Source organism: Lycorma delicatula, chromosome 5 (assembly GCF_047948215.1).
Source record: "Lycorma delicatula isolate Av1 chromosome 5, ASM4794821v1, whole genome shotgun sequence".
NCBI lineage: Eukaryota > Metazoa > Arthropoda > Insecta > Hemiptera > Fulgoridae > Lycorma > Lycorma delicatula.
Window position 1 is genome coordinate 172694314 of NC_134459.1, and position 19041 is coordinate 172713354.

The window sequence follows — 19041 nt, forward strand, 5'->3', positions numbered from 1 at the left end:
TCTCTACCTTTTAACCGGAAGGTTATTCGAATTCCGATTGGGCTAGGTATTTTTTCATAAACTACAAAATTAATTTATCATAAAGTAAATGTAATTGGGCGTAAGCCTATTTTTACTTTTAGAATTAAGTAAATTATTATTATTATTATTTTTATGATTGAATGGATCACTGTTGCACAGTCGACTTAATTTCTTTCTTTTCCAAAATTATTTAATTTATTCTCTTTGATTTTTCTCTTCTTTCTTCGGTTCGTCCATTGTTTCCTTTACTGTTTTTCTGAAAATTTAGATTCATCTACTAATTTTCTGAGTCTGTCAGTCGAAAATTATTTCCTTGGATAATAAATAACTTTATACATTTTTCAATTTCTTTGAACCAGAATATTTTAGTTTTATTTATAAAAAAAAATTCAATATTTGTTTTGTAAATCTGGTTTCATCCATTCTATCTGATTGACCGTAAATTCTTTTTCTTCTTATCTTATCTTTTCAAAGTTTTCGTAAATTTCTTCTGATTTTCCTAATTTATAAATATTTTCTCGTGGAATTATTTAAAATTATTTTTTAAACTTTTATTACATTTTGAAAATTTAGATCCTGAGAAATTCTGTGCCTTTCTGCACTATATAATGCTTCCATTAAAACTACGGTTTTATAGCGTCTTAATTTTCTATTTTTGGAAAAGGATATTTTATTGTAAATTTTTCATGTAATATGATAACCGTTTTCATTTTTTGTGTTTTAGATTTTTTCGTTCTTTTTTTATATATTTACAATATTCTTTTTTTATAATATTTCACCTTAATATTTTTTGGACAATTTATTGATTACTCTTCTGAAATTTTCATCGTAAATTCTACTTTTATTATTGGAAAATCATTTTTGTTTTTTCGTGTAAAATTTGTAGAAAAATTTTATTTCTACATTACTATGATTATGTCGATCTTTGTGAATTAGTGGTAGTGTCTCTGCCTTTCATCCAGAAAATCCAAGTTCGAGTTCCGGTCAGGCAGGGCATTTCTCCCACACGATTAGATTCATTGTCATACATCGGTTTCTGTTATAAAACAGCTTGTTTATTTTTAAAAATAATATATCTACTTATATTATTTTTTGTAAGTTGGTTACAGTATACTTAAGTTTTTTGTGTTTATTAGTACATTTGAAAATTTTCTTTACTTAAATAAGGTACTGAATTGAACGTTTGTTATACGTATATATTAACAGTATTTATTATTCGGTACTTTTGAATACTAACATCAGCTTCATATATTCACCTATTTAATCTACTTATTAAGAATCTCATTTTATTGAGAAGTACGTCATTTTTTTTTTTTTTTTTTTTTTTTTTTTGTAAGTGACATCGATTTTCCTAATATTTTGTAAGATATAATTACGCGTAAAAATCAGATCTTGGGGTTATTTATTTGAACTCCACAGGTAAAACGAATCTGGGATCAATTATCATACGGTTATCATCGTACAGTTGGTCATATATATATACACACACACACAGGTATCATGATCTTCCGAAATTTTATTTTATGTTCGCATGTAATGTGAAGGGGTAGATGGTGCGATTTTATTCGTTAAATACTTCAACTCCAGGTTGAACGTTTTGTTACAGAAATCAGAAAGGAAAATGTCTACAGGTTTCCACCCAACCTTACAATATTCAGACGTAGAACGTTTTATAGCTCCCGACGTTTTTCGGACTAATTCTAAGACTATTTTGTGTTACAAACCGCAGGATATCACCGGACAGAAGTAGTGAATAATATCAGAATTATTTAATATTGGGTAGTTAAAATATTTAATGTTAGGTAGTTACCTAATCGGAAACCAAGAAACGAGACCAACAATCTTACCCCCACTCTTAAAAATTGTTTCAAAGCCCCCACACCTGGCAACGAGAATCAATTTCTCAAAAAATCTGATATTAAGGGATTTTACTTGGATGTAAACAACAAAGGCTCATCAATGGTTTTTTGTCGGACATGTATTGCTAAAAGTTGTTTTTCCTTCAAAAATTAAATATTCGTCTAAGAAAAAAATCTTCAAAATATTTTAACGAAAACCCTCATCCGTTCTCAAAATGATGGGCGTTGAAGAACCAGATAGATAATGTATTTAGCTAAAACCATATTCTTTGCTTGCTACATCATTCTTCTCATGACGTACTGGATATTAATTATAATTTACGTGTAATAAATATTTCCAGTATGGTACTGGAAATCAATTTTAATTTTATACAGCAAAATAAATTACACTATATAGTATATAGATTTACTAATATATATATAAAGATGTTTTAAAAATTAAAATAACATTTCAAATATCATAAATATTAGTGCGACATAAAACTCCAAACAACGTGACGACTTATTTCTAATATGAGATCAACAGTTAGAATTCAACACCAATGGAACTTTTAATAGAAAATAACTTCTTTTCGATATATAAAAAATCCAAAGATAATTTAACATTACTACTAAATATTTTGCCTACATTTTTTTTCACATTTCGTTTTTAATATAAAAAGTAAATGCTATATTCGAATGTTACGTGTGATCAGTTAAATTCACAAATTATGTTGACCTTCATAGCATCCTGAATAGATTTGGCATTATTCATCGGCTAAAAGAGTCATATAATAAAAAAACCAGAAAGTTAGAGCGAGTATAAGTAGGCTTTACTCTGTTAAATGTCAATATGAATAAATAAAATTATTGAAGTATGAATATTGTTAATATTTAAATTTTACATTGTTAAATTTTTCATGAACATTTTACAGGTTTTTTTTGTTTTTGTCTTTTTTTAACGAAGAAATTATTTTTTACTTTTTTTATTTGAAATTATAATATTTTTTTGTTCATTTTAACGTAGTTTATTGTTGGTATCTTGTAAAGGCATTTTACTGGATTGCCTAAAACTATGGAGTAATTTCAATTTAAACTTATAAAATCTATTCTAATTTTAAACGATTAAAAATTTCAAAAGTCGTTTAGCTATTGTAAAAATAAATAAAAAAATAAAAAATAATAATCTTATTTATATTTGAAGATATTTAAGTTTTTTTTTTTAAAAAACTTAACTTTTGTAATTCATCTACAATTTTACTGATTTTATAACTAACCGCAACTGAAAAAGAAAACTAAAAATTTGAAAAATGAGAGTATGGTACAGTAAAAAAGATACATTACAATTACGTAATGTGGTATTTACAGAAATCTCGCTTTTAGATATTGAAATAAATAATAAATTTTTAAAATTAATAAATTAGACAAAAATTAATAACAATTGGTTAAATATTTACTAAGAAGAATTATTTACAACCTTTTGTAATAAACGGTATCCATGTTGAAAGCAGAAAATGAAAAAACACTCCAATTCAGAATAAAGTGAGACAAAGATGCAAGTTTCTTTTTTTTGGTTTTCAACTTTATATAAAAGAATCAACAAAGGAAGTGAAAGAAAATTTTAAGAGCAGAGTAAAGAGAAAATCAAAGTAAAAAGATTAAAGAGGTCAAGAGTCGCTGATGGGATTGTTCTTGTAGCAAAATACAAAACCGAGTTACAAAAATACTGATTAAGTTAACTCACTGCCATCATGAATTTAAAATTAAAAATAGTGATGAAATATAGCTGAAAAGTAATTTTACGTACCCGATTATTAGAGAATAATTTAATAGAGATAAGTTGTTGTTATCACATCAAAAACAATCTATCCAAATGTATATACGAGGTCTGTTAACAAAGTAATGAGACTGGTTCAGAAAAAACGTTTTATTTACAATCCAGTTATATATGAACTCTACTACCTTCGAAATAGTTCCGTTGCGAAGCCACGCAACGGAACTAATAAATGTATAACAGTGTCTGAACTCAGAACCCGGAATATACTTCAGATGGTGGGTTACATTTTTATTTCTGTTTTCTACTGATCCAAAATGGTGTCCTTTGAGGTGCTTTTTAAAGTCGGGAACAGGAAAAAGTGGCAGCCACATATAGTTTTCTCATGGGAGAAGTATTGACTCTCCAAGTGGAGACTAGCCACTTTATTACTTATTTATTGTATTTGAGAAAGCAACATTCAAAAGCCGTTAACTGGAGGCGCTTGAGAGTGAAGGGCAAGTTTAAAGGAAAGTACACCGTCGCGCATTTAAAGCTACTTTTCTAGATAACCGAAAGAGATATGGAAATGACAAAACTTTTTGTAGGAAATTTTATTTCAAATATTGCAAGCGGTCTCCGAACTCGATTTTGTTCACGGTTTGGCCAGTGTAAAGTTGATTATCGGTAAAGAACATAATCCGGTTGTTATCTCAAGCTACTAAAACGGTCATCGTCTTGAAACGGGGAAATATTTTGTAACGGCAATAGTCACATGTTCTTTCCAGGTACAAAACCTATGTTCATGAAAAATTCCAGTTCTATCCGCTGAATAGTTTTTGCGTGAAAGAGTAACAGCGTCACAGAAACCGCTAGATTTTCATACGTGGAAGAGATAATCCAAGGTTAATGGATTTTTCAATGATAGAGATTCTTTTGGTTGAGAAGTGCGGAAAATAATAGAGATTAACTAAGAATTACTAACATAAAATAAAATAATAAACTAAGAATAGAACGATGTACATAAGTCTTGTTATTTATGATCAAACCGAAATAACACTGCTATTATTAACCAGAAAGTTACTATTTAGATATAAAATTTATTATTTTTTGTTATTTTTTTTGTTTACTATTTAAAAAAATAATAATTTTACGCAATTATTTCGTGCCGTTACTGCTTTATGTAAAATAAAATTAAAAATTTTAACAAATGTTTAAAATTAAGTAAAAACGAACAGAGTTAATAACTTTAAAACGATTTATTATATTTTTTTAAAATTAAACGAGGTATACACGAAAATCATTTAACGTCAGACCGATTAAAAAAATAATTATTTAATTTAGTACAATAATTAAAAACTTAAATCTTATCGTTGAAATACATTCTACAAGAACAATCAGTGTGGCATCTGCCGAATTACTTTACTTCACGACTTTTTGACGTATTGACTTACAATAACGGTTTTAAAAAAGATGACTTAGAACGGTTGTTAATACAGTTAAGGCAATTTTTCATCGCTTGAATTGATGGTCTGAATGAAGAGGTAACTTGTTGGTCTAAAATAACGAGACTACAGACGATTAACTTCACCAAAGAAAATTAGTTACGTTAGTTCGGTTATTTCATGATTCCTGATGATAGAAACGATTCACCCGGTCGCTGTTCACTCCGCTCCTATTCTATATAGTTCACCTTTAACCTCGGTTTTCTCTTAGAAATCCGTTATAATAGTGCTATAACATAGTTACATAAATAATAATAATCATCTACCGTAATTCGGGCAGTATATACACAATTTTTACATCACTATCGTGGGAAAGATGAAATTTATTGTCACGCTTCGTAGGAAGTATAATATTATTTAAAATTATTGTAATTTTTCGAAAAAAAACAATAATCTATTATTTTAATTTTAAAACATCGGCGTTACTTATGTATAATAATATACTAAATTTATAAATTACCTTTTATAAAATACGCTATTATATTAAACACTGCCAAAATATATTTTTTTTAATTTACTAGCTGCAGTGCGTGCCTAAAGCACGTCTCCGCAGCTAGGCCCTCCGGGCGGGTTGCCCTAGCGGGCAGCGTCTCGGGATGAGATTATTAGGTGTCCAAAATTGATTACCACTTGTGTAAACATTTTTTTTTCTTTTAATGATGAAAATTGACGATTCAACGAAAGTTAAATTAGAAATTTAACTTTAGAAGTTGATATTGACGAATTCCGATTCTCCGATAGTGATCGGTACATTCCGGTGCCTACTTTTTGGTTATAGTTCATTATTTTATTAAAAATAACAATCGCATAAATAAATAAAAAACATGTAAAAAAATTGTTAAAACACCACTTTTAAATTAAACACAATAAAATGTAAAAAAATAATTTTAGAACGGTATCTCAAAATGGATTTGTCAAGCTTTGATGGTAATATGTACGATTATGTGAAAGTTATAGATTCAAATTAAAAATTTCATATTTTTACCGATTTTCATATGCGTGATGAATGGCCTAAAGAGTGAGCTGCTACTCTAGGGCTAACCTTTTTTGAGATATTTGCAATTTTCGTCCGAAAATTCTGATCCGGTTAAAAGTACTAAATTTTTCCAAAACTTCGATATACATTTCGCATATATATCGATATATATATACGGTATATCGATACATAATAATATAACAAGTTTACACCTGACCACCACGAGACATTTACTAACAAATCGGGATTTTCCGCTAGTGATCGGTACATTCCGGTGCTAAGCTAAAGGGGACGCACACACATACAAATGCCGTTTAGTAGTGTAGGATACGATCTATATTCTATAATGGGTTTCATTCTGTTTTATCATCGGTTATTTGACAAGTATGATGCACTTTAAATATATTCCTTTTCCGCATTAATCTTTAAAGACTATATCAATATTATCTATTACATTTTACATTCTTAAAAATATATCGTTTAAACTTTGTATTACAACTAAATTGTCATAATCGAATTGTCTTAATACGTATAATTTTTTGTGTTTCTTCTCTTTTTGTTAATTCATCTTAAAAAAATTTTATTGTGTAAAATTAAAAACGGTTAATAAAAAATTAACCTTGGAATTTTTTAATAAATAAAATAAGAAAATTTTTCTAATCAAACCGTTACATAAATATTGAACATTTCTGGGTCGATATGCTACTGCAAGGTAAAAACATATCTCATCTGGAGTAAATACAATGCGTATGTATCTTACGCCGGTTTTAATGATTTAATGAGAAAATAAATCTATGCGAAATTCTTGTAGATGTATCTTGATCCGTTATTTTTTACCCTTTTTACTATAACTAGTCTGTATAAAAGAAACAAAATTTTCTTAGGAAAATTTCCTTAGCTTAACCGATATTAAAGATAAAGCTCCTTCTATAAAACATAGGACGATCGAATATTTTTTATAAATTCTTCAATTTCTCTCTCTTCTAATATAGGTTGTTTATTCAAGCTCAGTCAACTAACATGAGCAATAATGAGGTCTTTCAAGAGACGTAAATGAAGGAAAAAACAAATTTTAAAAATTGCAAAAAAATGAAGGAAAATAAATAGATGTGTACAAATAACCATAACAAAAACAAATAAATTTTATTCTGATTAGTACGTAATAATACATTATACAAATTACCTAAAAAATGAGTGGAAATCCTATTCCATAAATAAAGAAGGAACTGCTCCAGCGTTTACCTAGATGGATCCAGGAAAACCGTAGGACAATCTTGACCAGAACATCACAACCTTGTGATGTTCTGCCTGTCGGTAGGTTCCTTACGCCACCGCTGTCTCCATCAATTTCTGTCCGAAGCCTATTCCTTCGTCCCGTCATTACAGTTTCGAAGCATCATTTCGTCTATTAACCGTCCATCCATTAACTTCATCGTCTTTTTCTTCCTAGCTTTCTTTTTCCTTTTTTTTGATCCTTGTAATGCACTTGTTCATTTCCTCTAACCATATGAATTAACAACGCCAGAGAAAAAAAAAAATATATATATATATTATAAAATTAAAATAAAGAGATTAAAAACGATATTAATAAATTTAAAATACAAATACATTAAATAACAGTAAATAAATATCAGAAAATGTTAATAAAAAAATTTTTTAAATTATTTTAGAATAAATTTATGTACACATTGAACGCGATGTAAAAATTTAATTTAAAAAAATATATTATTTAAAAGTTCATCGAAAGATAAATATTGTTTTTTTGTTTTAAAACAAAAAAAAGCTGCCTGCTATAGCAGTTTATATCACTGTAGCAGGGAAAGTAAAAATTCTTTTTAATACTGTACTAGCCGGCCTGTTTAGCCAAACCCTCGGGGTTCAGGTCAACCCAGGCGAATCCCGGAGCCAACTTAGGGGCTCTTCGGGACCTCCGGGAACCAAGGTGGCCGCACAGGTTGCTTCGCTAGTCATTCCCCGTTTGCCAGGGGGCCGGCGCCCTGGGTATACGCAAAGCTTACTTCGCTTCCATTCTCATCTACCCAGAGGGCTCCACCCCCTGAACCCCCACACTATACGTCATTGTCATGGTTGTGAGAAACTGATAAATAGAAATTAAAGTATTCAGCCTTTATATAAACCTAAAAAACAAACTAAATTACAAAAGAAAGAATAATAGTAACCACGGTAAGTAATGTACACACACCTTTGACGACAAAAGACATAACTTATTTCTTTGCCATGATCTTAGAAATATAAAGTAAAAGCAGAAATAAAAAAAGGAGTAAGGAGAAAGAATATAATAATGAAGTAAAAGAATTATTTTATTTTTTCCTTAATGAATATCTTTAATTCACAACTTCACCCTGCCTAAGGACGAAGAAATAATGAATATTTTTAATATCTTAACCTTCACGGAAGGTAGGCCCTTGGCCAATGGCTTAAAAGCTTCCCTGAGATTGTATCCTGTAAATTTGAAAGTAATCAGTCGCTTGGTTCTCGCATGATGCAATAACAAACAGACAAACTTTAGGTATATATATATATATATATATATATATATATATATATATATATATATATATATATATATATATAATAAACATTCACACAAACAGAATTCCGAATAACCTTTATCTGTTAGATCGAGAGTGTGGCTGAAGCATGCAAACGTTAGCCTTCAACCTACGAACAAATACTTCTTTTGAATTTTGAAAATCGGAAGATTTTTTGCAGAAATATTATAAGAGAACCCCATTGCACCTCCCAAAACAACGGCCCAGGAGCATCCCATCTGTTTCTAGTTGATGGTAACGATTGGTTTAACCTCCCACGAGGTGCTCTCATACCTCACCACTCTAGCCTCATACGCAGTCCTTACGGGAAATCCATTATTATTAAACAGAAAAATTTTAAATGTATTTTATATTATTTTATTTAAAGTAAATTTAATTCTATTATTTCTGTAATATTATTCGTTCGATTGATTCGAATCATTCAACTCAAACCCAGCTCACACAGGGATAAGAGTCTCACAGTTCATTAATTCAATTCATTAAAATTTATTCGTCACCGGCAAATCTCCACTACTACATATATATATATATATATATATATATTTTATCGATATTTTGAGATGAAATACGAGAAATACTCGTATAAAACCTTCTATGCCAGGATAAAAATTTGGTTGTGATTAATCGAGTATTTTTTTTGTTTTTTTCCCGAACAAAAAAAAACCATTTCCTTTTTTTATAATAGTATAGATAGTATAGTTTTCGGCTGAAAAGTATTTTGACCGGAGATTACCTGGTTTGTATCTCCATTTTTTTTTTTACATCATGTGATTTTTATTCTACTTATTTTGGCGTAGTGATTAACTTACTTACCTCTAGCTTCTGGATTTGATTCATGGAATAAAGTTTACTATTTTTATCAAATAATTTATCTTCATTCCGTTAGTGACTAAATTCTTTATACTTAAAAAAAATATTTCTTTAAGAATTTAATTGGCTCCCCTGAAAATGTATTTTGATTAAAGTATCGTTGCAATTTTAACGTAATTCCGGATAATTTATCCAAAGTTTTTCATTAAAATTTGTTCAGTAGTTTTTTTCAACGAGCAAATGACTTGATACAAATCGAAAAAATTGATACATTTTTTTCCGGATGACTGTCGGTAAGATAATAAAGTAATTTTTGAACAATACTTCCGAGGTCTACCAATAGTATTTTTTCCATTGTAACATTTAGAAGGATGTACGGTGGTGGTATACGTTCCCTCTTTTCCTATAATGTTGCATATAGTGATTCGAACATTAAATTTTTAATTTTGTCAAATATTCTCATTTTAAGTATGTCCTATCATTCCATCCTTTGATTGCTAAAAAAAAAAAAATGATTTCTGTTCCTTCAGCAAAAGTAAAAATACTGATTAATCTAAAACTGTCTAGTCAGATTTATTTTTTATTTATATTTTAACGAAATGCATATCTTAATTACTCTTTATCAGTTAAAAAATAGTATGTAGTTTGTGTAAATTTTTAGTCACTTGTATTATTGTTAAATATACAGCCCTTTTGAACAAAGAGACCGCTTCAGTTCAGTATCATGTTTCTACCGAAAAACATCTATCGATAAATGAATAACTTTAAACGATTAAGGAAAAAATAATTTGTTTTTCTGTAATAATAAATAATACCTAACCTATTAATTAAAATTTTATTTTTTATGACAAGCATAGCTGATTATTTCGTTTACAATGATGAAGTCGTCAAATGTTTGGACAAAGCAATTCCAAGGGTAAAAAAAAATATGTATTATAATAATGACAAATAAAAAATAGCGTCAAAAATACATCGTTCAATGCTGCCGTCCGTGCTGTCCGACCTGGATTGTAAGTTAGGTTCAATTTTCCACAACATTATTTCATGCCTTTTTTCACGGTTTTGAATACAGTAATAACACAATACACCGGTATAATATAATAGAATATTTTACAATGCTTTCAAAGGAATTCAAACCGTGTGAGAGACAACTAATATTACTAAATTTTTTATCTTTTAACTTAGTATGACTACGCTTACTCACTTCTGTTAGTTCATTTTATTGTTATTATTACTGATACGATTACATATTACAGTTTTCAAAATTTAATACGATACCTCTTTTATTATTTTAAAATTATCAAAAGAAGAAATATAACCCTACGTTTAAAATTTATACAGTTTTAAAAGGGTTTTTTATTTATTAAAAAATACGCGTGCGTTCATTTACTTATTTATGACGATCAAGTAAACAAGTTTTGTCATTTTTTAAAAACGGATAAAATTGTAGTTCGACCTATTATGAAGTATTTTGTTTTAAAATATTTAGGCTCGATGAATATACAAAAATAATTAAATTCGACTTAAAGGATCCTTTTCCTCTTCGTTCTTGACGGTAAAGAAGTGGGCTGCTGAATTAAAAACGCGGTCGAATATCCATTCGTACACATCCGATCGGGACGAAACGTGTGAACGGCGAAATACCGTTACCACTCACACGAAATCGTCAGAAAAATTCACAATCCCGAATTAAATGATCGCGGACTGAAGGTAAACGAGGTTACTGACATCATAAAAGAACTCGGTAGACCGTGCCCGTTAAATTTTACACGATTTTTTGGATATGAAAAAAGCTTTCCGCTATATGGTTTCGACTGAACACTTTTCGAAGTAAGCGCGATTCTTTCGACTTTCTTCGATGTTTTTTAACAATACATAAAATATGGATTCATCATTACACGCCAGATCAAAGAGCATCCAAACAGTCGGTGAGTTGGCCGAAGGAATTGCCGAAGAAAAGGTTCTATTTGTACTAAAAGCTCATAGACCTCCTGGAAAAAAGCAGGACCGTCACCGGAGAGTATCACGTTTCACTACTGTACCGAATTAAAATACAGTTTGATCCACATCTAAGATCAAAAAATGCAACTGCAAATACACGTCTCGAATATTTGCTGAAAAAATATTCTTCGAAGTTCTTCCACATGCATCGTATTCACTGGATTTGGCTACAAACGGTTACTTCCACTACCTAAACCTGAAGAAATGGCTCGCTGGACGAATATTCATTTCAATTGACGAGGTTAAAGCCAAGACGATTACTTATTTTGCAAAGTTGGACAAATCGCAGTATACTGAGGGGTATTAACAAAGTGGAAATTCTTTGGTTAAAATGTATCGAATTGCCAGCCGACTACGTTGAAAATTTAAAAAAAACCTCTAAAAAACCTACCTTTTTTGTCAGGAAGAGAACTTTCCGAACGTCCCATATGTCTCACCACAACCTCTACATACTCATTTGTTTGTTTCGTGTAGTTTAATTTTCTTTGTATATTTTTATACTCTTACCACCTTCTAAAACCAGATTCGTTAGTTATTTATGTTTATGTAATCCTTTTTATATTATTCCTGCTATAAATTTCCCTCTCTTCTAATTCGTTTTTAACATTTAATTATATTATGTATTATTAAACGTTTAATTACATATCTATCCAACTTAAGTTAATGTTATCCTATCACATCAAATTTCAAAAGCCTTTATTATTTATCTTTTCTCTTATACAAATTCTATTCCATCTTTAATAATTTAGTTTTTTAATAATCGTTTAAGTGTTTTATAATTATCCAATGCTTTAAATAGTTTGAAAGTATTTATATTTGATCATATTTTTATTTATTTTTTTTAATTTTACTAACGTGTAAACTGAAATCTGCTCTACTAGCGAACAATAAGCAACCCTACCCCTTCCTCGACGCAATGAGATGAGGATGATTTGTACGGCATGTAAATGCACCTCAGGCCGACCATTTCTGAGACGTGTGGTTAATTGAACCCCAACCACCAAAGTATACCGGTATCCACTGTCTAGTATTCAAATCCGTATAAAAGCAACTAACTAACCTTTACTAGAATTTGAACTTCAGAAACATCGAATTCGAATATCAGTTGTCAAACAACTGATTAGCGACGACGACTTAACCACTTGGACGACCCGGTGGGCATCATCAAATATAACATTTTATTTTTAAGTTTTATTATGTTTAAAGGTTTTCAGGTTTCTTTTTTAGCTAAGAAATAAAATAATTTATGTAAATTTAAGAACATAAAAACAAGCAAAATTAAAATAAAACACATAAAGTACAAATAATCGAAAATACAAAACGAAACTTAGAATAATTAAATAAATAATACGTAATTTTGCATACTTTGTAAAAGTGAGAAAACCCAGGCAACGGTAGTATTCCATTAAAAATTGCAATGAAAGATCTATTAACAAACGAAAAAAGTCAAAATCAGTGAATTTTAGCTGCGATGAAATTTTAGTTGCAATAAAGAGAAGTATAATGACAGTAATGTAGATAAAATAACTATTTTATTAAATAACAAATCGTTAAAAATAGACGATATTTTATTTGACTTACATAGACTCTCACCGTAACGCGCACTGTTTAATGTCGTGCCTCTTTCCTCATAACGTTCCAGTATTGGGCCTTGTGAGTCCAAAAATCTGTAAGCATCAGTTTTCTTGCGGACGGTTGGGTCTTGAACTTTTTTTTGCACAGCGAATTTGGATGTTTCCATTCCGTACTCTGCCGTTTACTCTCCGGCTCGTTATGATGGATCCATGTTTCATCACCGGTGATGATTCTGTCTAAGAAGATGTTCCGTTCGTTTCCATAGCGATCCAAATGTTTTTGGCAGCTGTCCAAGCGCGTTTGATTATGCGACCGTGTGAGTCGTTTTGGGACACGCCTTGCACAGACTTTATGAAACCCAAGTCTGTTGTGGATGATTTCGTTTCGTAGGCAGAAACGTGACTAATTTGCAGACGATGTGCCGCTTCATCGATAGTTACTCGTCTGTCTTAGAAAGCCATGTCACGCGCACGCTCAACGTTTTCCTCATTTGTGGCGGTAAACGGTCGTCCGGATCCTTCGTCGTGCGTAACGCTTGTGCGACCGTTTTTGAATTTTTCAATCCGTTTGTAGACACTCCGTTGTAGCAACACACTGTTCCCGTACTGTACCGAAATAATTTCGGCCCCTGATACACCTTCCGATCACGAAAAACGGATCGTTGAACGTTGCTCTTTTTTGGTGCAAACAGAAAGCTAAGCAGCCATAGTTAATGGCAGGGCAGCGATAATGGAACTAACCTTGCAGCATCAAACTTGCACATACATAACAACAATTAAACCACGCATGCGTCATCTACACATCACGACAGTACTGCCAACATAAACAAAAATATAACTAAATTTCGGATAATAATTGACTTACCCTCGTATAAATATGTGTTTGATGATTACATTAAACAAATTTTGTTAATGCAAAGTATTATCTTTATTTATTAACAAACTACGGCAACTCTAAATCATTTTTCAACAGTTAAATATAGATAAATAAAATTTTGCAAATGCTCTTACCTTAAAATATCTATTTTTTGGTACGTGACCATCACACCCTAAGTACTCAGCAGGTCCCAGTGGAAGCAACTCAGACATTTAAATGGAAAGTTAGGATTGTAAAATTTTTAAATCATCAGTTGGGAATCATCAGAAATAAAATACTCTTGAAATGTTATTAAAAATAAATAAATAAAATTATTTTAGTACGATTTGAAATATCTCCTTGACACTTTGTAATGCTCTTTTATTTAAATAATATGTTCAAATGAATAAATCCGTCAGAAAAACCATATTGTTTTACACGGTTTGACTTTTTTCTTCTAACAAATCTTTGAAATAAGCTTCTGTATATGCTAAAATTCCCTCGAATTCATATTGATAAAATTCCAACCAACGATTTGAAACACTTTAAATTGAAAAAGATACGTGTATATAATTTAAACTGTATTGCCTGAAACTATTACAATTTTCAAAGAGATAATTAAAATATATAATTAATATTTTCCACAAAAACAAACATAGTAAAACTTTTATCATATTTTTTTAGAGTGAAATATTATAGATTTATATTATAACAGAGAGAAAATTTTAGCTCGATTAAAAATTTTTCCATATATGTTTAAAATATATTTCTGATAAAAATATAAAACAAAATCACGTATGAATATTTTTTTAATTATTTTAATTTTTACTAGAACAGGGAGGAAAAGAAATTAATTTTTTTTTATTAGAAGTACTTACCCGACTACATAGATATTCTGTAAAGCTACACAGTGTACCATATAAGCGAAAATTAATCGGATCAACGTTTAAATATCGGGGTTTTCTCAGATCTTAGCATTTCATGAATCTCTACTGTAATCAAACTTTTTGTTCAAAATAAAATGCGTAACATTTTATTTAATAGAACTAATATTAACGGTTATATTAACGATTAAAAAAAATCGAATAACTGCAATTTTGGAATTTTCAAAAGTAAAATTCTCAAAATTATTGATTTTGTAGAAGTTGTTGGATACAAAAACACCAAATTTCATTAAAATACTTCAGTTCATTCTTAAAAAAAATTGCCCGACAGAGGAGAAATGAATTTAGATAGGGCAGTTTTCCAGTTGAACGTTTTTGTTTATTTTGATGTTTTGATACGGTTTCGTAAGTTTGGTCAACATCACTTGGAACAAGTTGTTTAAAGGGAAAAAAAGGGTAGCGTGATATACCCTTGTGAAACGGATTCAAATACAAAAATCGTAGGCCTAGATTAGGATATATATTTAGCCAAATTTTTAATTTTCTACAATAAAAAAATCAACACGTTTTTATGATATAAAAGAATTAGATTTACTTTATTAATAACGTGTATTATTATGGTGTGTGTAAAGATTTTATACTGTAAAATACCTGATGCTAGACACCATAAAATTTTTTATTTTTTTCTTCGTACCATAAAATCAAAATTATTTGAAAGGTTTATTAGGGAAAAGAAGTATTAAACGATTTCATTTTCCTTTTTGATTTAAATTTTTTTCTTTTTCATTTTTAAAAAAATTGATATACGATAGTAGACGTAATAACGTATCAGCATATCAGTCCGTTTGAATTCAAGGTGATATTTCAGACTAGCGACATATTTATAAAATAAACAGTAGCGACAAAATGTATAATGTACATCATTAGTGTAAGAGAAAGTTATTGGGGTCGCTTATAAGAAATGTCGCGTATAGGAAATAATACTGGACCAGGTGAAGTAAGAAATTACTGCGTTCAAAAATTGTTCGTTAATAATAAAAAATATATTATTTTTCTCTCTTTTTTCTTTATTTTAAGCGCTTTGCAGAAATCTCACCTCTACGTATTTATTCTCCTAATGTATACCTTGCAGTCTGTTTAACGAGCGAACAATAAGTAACTCCTCCGCGCCCCAATGACATGAGGTTGATATGTATGACTTGTAAATGAGGTGTAGTCTTGTACAGAAACATTCCTCAGACGTGTGGTTAATTGAACCCCAACCGTCAAAGTACTCCGGTATTCACCGTCTAATATTCTAATCCGTATAAAAGCAACTAACGTCTTCTAGGATTTTAACCTCACAACCTTCGACTTTGAAAATCAGCTATTAAACAACTGATTTGGGAAGACGAGTTAACCGTTAGACCTGTGGTGGGCTGAGAACATATGAAAATATAATTTTATTATTAGAAAGCATAATTATATCAGTGACTGAGATGGTAAACATACCATGTTCGCCTCAGTAACTGACATAAAATGTATTAATTCTGACCAAGCAGATATTCTACTTAAAAAAAAAAAAAATGTCAGAAATGGATTGTCTAAAAACTTCAAAAACGGAATGAGAAAATTTTAATTATCAATAAGGTAATTAATTGTTCATATTTTTAATTTTTTTTTTTTTTTAGGCGTTTCATATTGATGTTAAACTTTTCAGAAATAATGTTGAATTTCCCTCACCGCTATATCCATTTGACTTAAAGCTATGCGATTTTAAATAACTTAATAGATAGATACTTTCCTCGTACTAAAACGCAATTTTGTACGGCTACTACAAGAAGTCAAAAATACAAAAACTTTCCCTTTTTTTTAATTTTGTTCAAAAATTTAATGTCCCACATCTAGAAATTTTGCGCAATTTCAAAGAATCTATGTCGAGTCAGTTCCGAGACATTAATCAAAATACAGTCCAACACATGAACGTTCGTATGGACATACATCTTCCGTAAGTTTCTATAATTTTTTTTTTTCTATTTGGACTAAGAGCTGTCTTGAAACGTCGACATTTGCAAAAATATAAATATCCAAACGTTTTGCCGATTCTTTCCCTTCATAGATATGTTGCTGCAACAGAAATAGAGGAGCTACAACTGGAAAAGTAAAAATTATTATTGAATAACCTTTAGTCGCTAAAGAGAATTAATGAATAAATAATATTAAATTGCTTAAATATTTATTTTATATCGTAAGCTTAGTTTTAATAGAAGTTTCCTGAAATTTACTTATACTGCGTGTTTATTAGAAAATTATAATATACTTAACAATATGACTTCATATCTTTTACGTATGATAAAATGAGAACGTGATATATTACAGTAATTTATTCGTTATCATTCAGTGTAGCAATTTTCCTTAAAGCGTAGCTTACCCACCAGATGCTGCTACTTTACTACAAAAGTGTCCGCCATATTCATTCTTGAAAATTATTTGTTTCCCTTCGGCAACCGCTTAATATTTAATACTAAAATCCTATTCGTTGTTCCTGTTATGTTATTGTTATTTTTATTATTCTTTCGTTAATAAAATCAAGGTAACATCTTTTCTATAAATTTATTAAAAAAACATATTATTTGTTTGATACTTTTAGAATTTTTTTAAGGTAGGTAATAAAATTTAATAAATTTTATATGTAACCTTTATTTCAATATGAACTATAGTTCTTGTACGATATAAAGGATGCTTATTATTAATTGAGTACTTTTTAGTCGAACAAAAAAAAAAATATTGCATGATCGTTGGGTCGGTATCAGATATAATGTACGAGATATTGGCGAAGCGATGATTATAAAATATTTAGTTATCGGCGGTATATTTTATTGTGACGTTCGTTAATGCATAATTAAAAAGAACCTTCTCTCTTAAGTTAACTTTTTATTTGATAAACGACGAAGCATCTTATCACAGTTATATCGAATGTCCTCTGGGTTAATTTAACTTAGCTAGTTTATTATATATATATATATATATATATATATATATATATATATATATATACATTACTGTATCCGAGCGTGACCACATTTTAAATAATATCTTATCTTGCGTTAAAGTGGCACGTTCATGTTTTTAAGTTTGTTTCGACGCAACATCATCCATCGACAATAAGTAACATTTATTTATTCCACTGTAATGTATAATACAGGTGCGTCCACCTCCCACACGCGTTAAGATTTAATTATTTATTTACTTTGATACGTATTGTAGATTTCTACAAGGCAAGTATATATTTAAAATTAATTTAATTAAAACTCATGCAAATTTTTTTATGTATGTATGTAGATAACATGTACTTACCTTACGTAAGTTAGTTTATAGTGATTTTATAATAGTTTTGAAATTATTAAAGGTCAGGGTAGGTCAACGGTATACGGATGAATAATCCCAGGGTCATCGGTTCCAATCTGATCTTGTATCGGTTAAAATGTATAAAATTTCGGTTTTGGTTGTACAATAATACATTCGATTGATTATCTGGAAAAAATAATAAAGATTAATTATGTAATAAATTAATCTTAGTTATTATTATTTTATATATAATCACAATTTAATAGATACATTTTTCCCGACGCATGAAAACTTTGTACATACCATACCAATCAAAAATGATTCAGCCGGCTTTAATTCACGATCCATTATCAGTTTTGATATTACTTATGTAACTTCTCTTTTAAGGTTGAGATAAGTTAAAATTAATCTGTTTATTATTATAATCTATTTATTTCTTATGAATATTCCGTGTAGTCTGTACAGTCTCAGGTAGACCATTCCTGACATGTGTGGTTAATTGAAACTCAACTATCAAAGAACAACGATATTCACAATTTAGTACTCAAATCCGAATAAAAGCAACTACCCTTATTAAGATTCGAACCTTAGAATTCTCGATTTCGAAATAAGCTGCTTTACGATAACGAGTTTAACCACTAGATCAACCCACCGGGTTGGATAATCAGTGGTCTAGCGGTTAAAATCATTAATCTTAATTATATATTATATATGAAGGAAGTGAATGATTTCGATTTTTCAAGAATATTAATCCTGCTATGTAGTTTAGTAATAGCAAGCTGTTTTTAGGTAGATTTCATAAGAAAGCTACCTATTGTAATGGGTACCATGATTCGACTTATCGAAAATTTCGACATATCTTCGCGTTTCACATCCCCAGACCCAAATCCACCGTTAGCTTAAAAGTGTATATTTATATATAT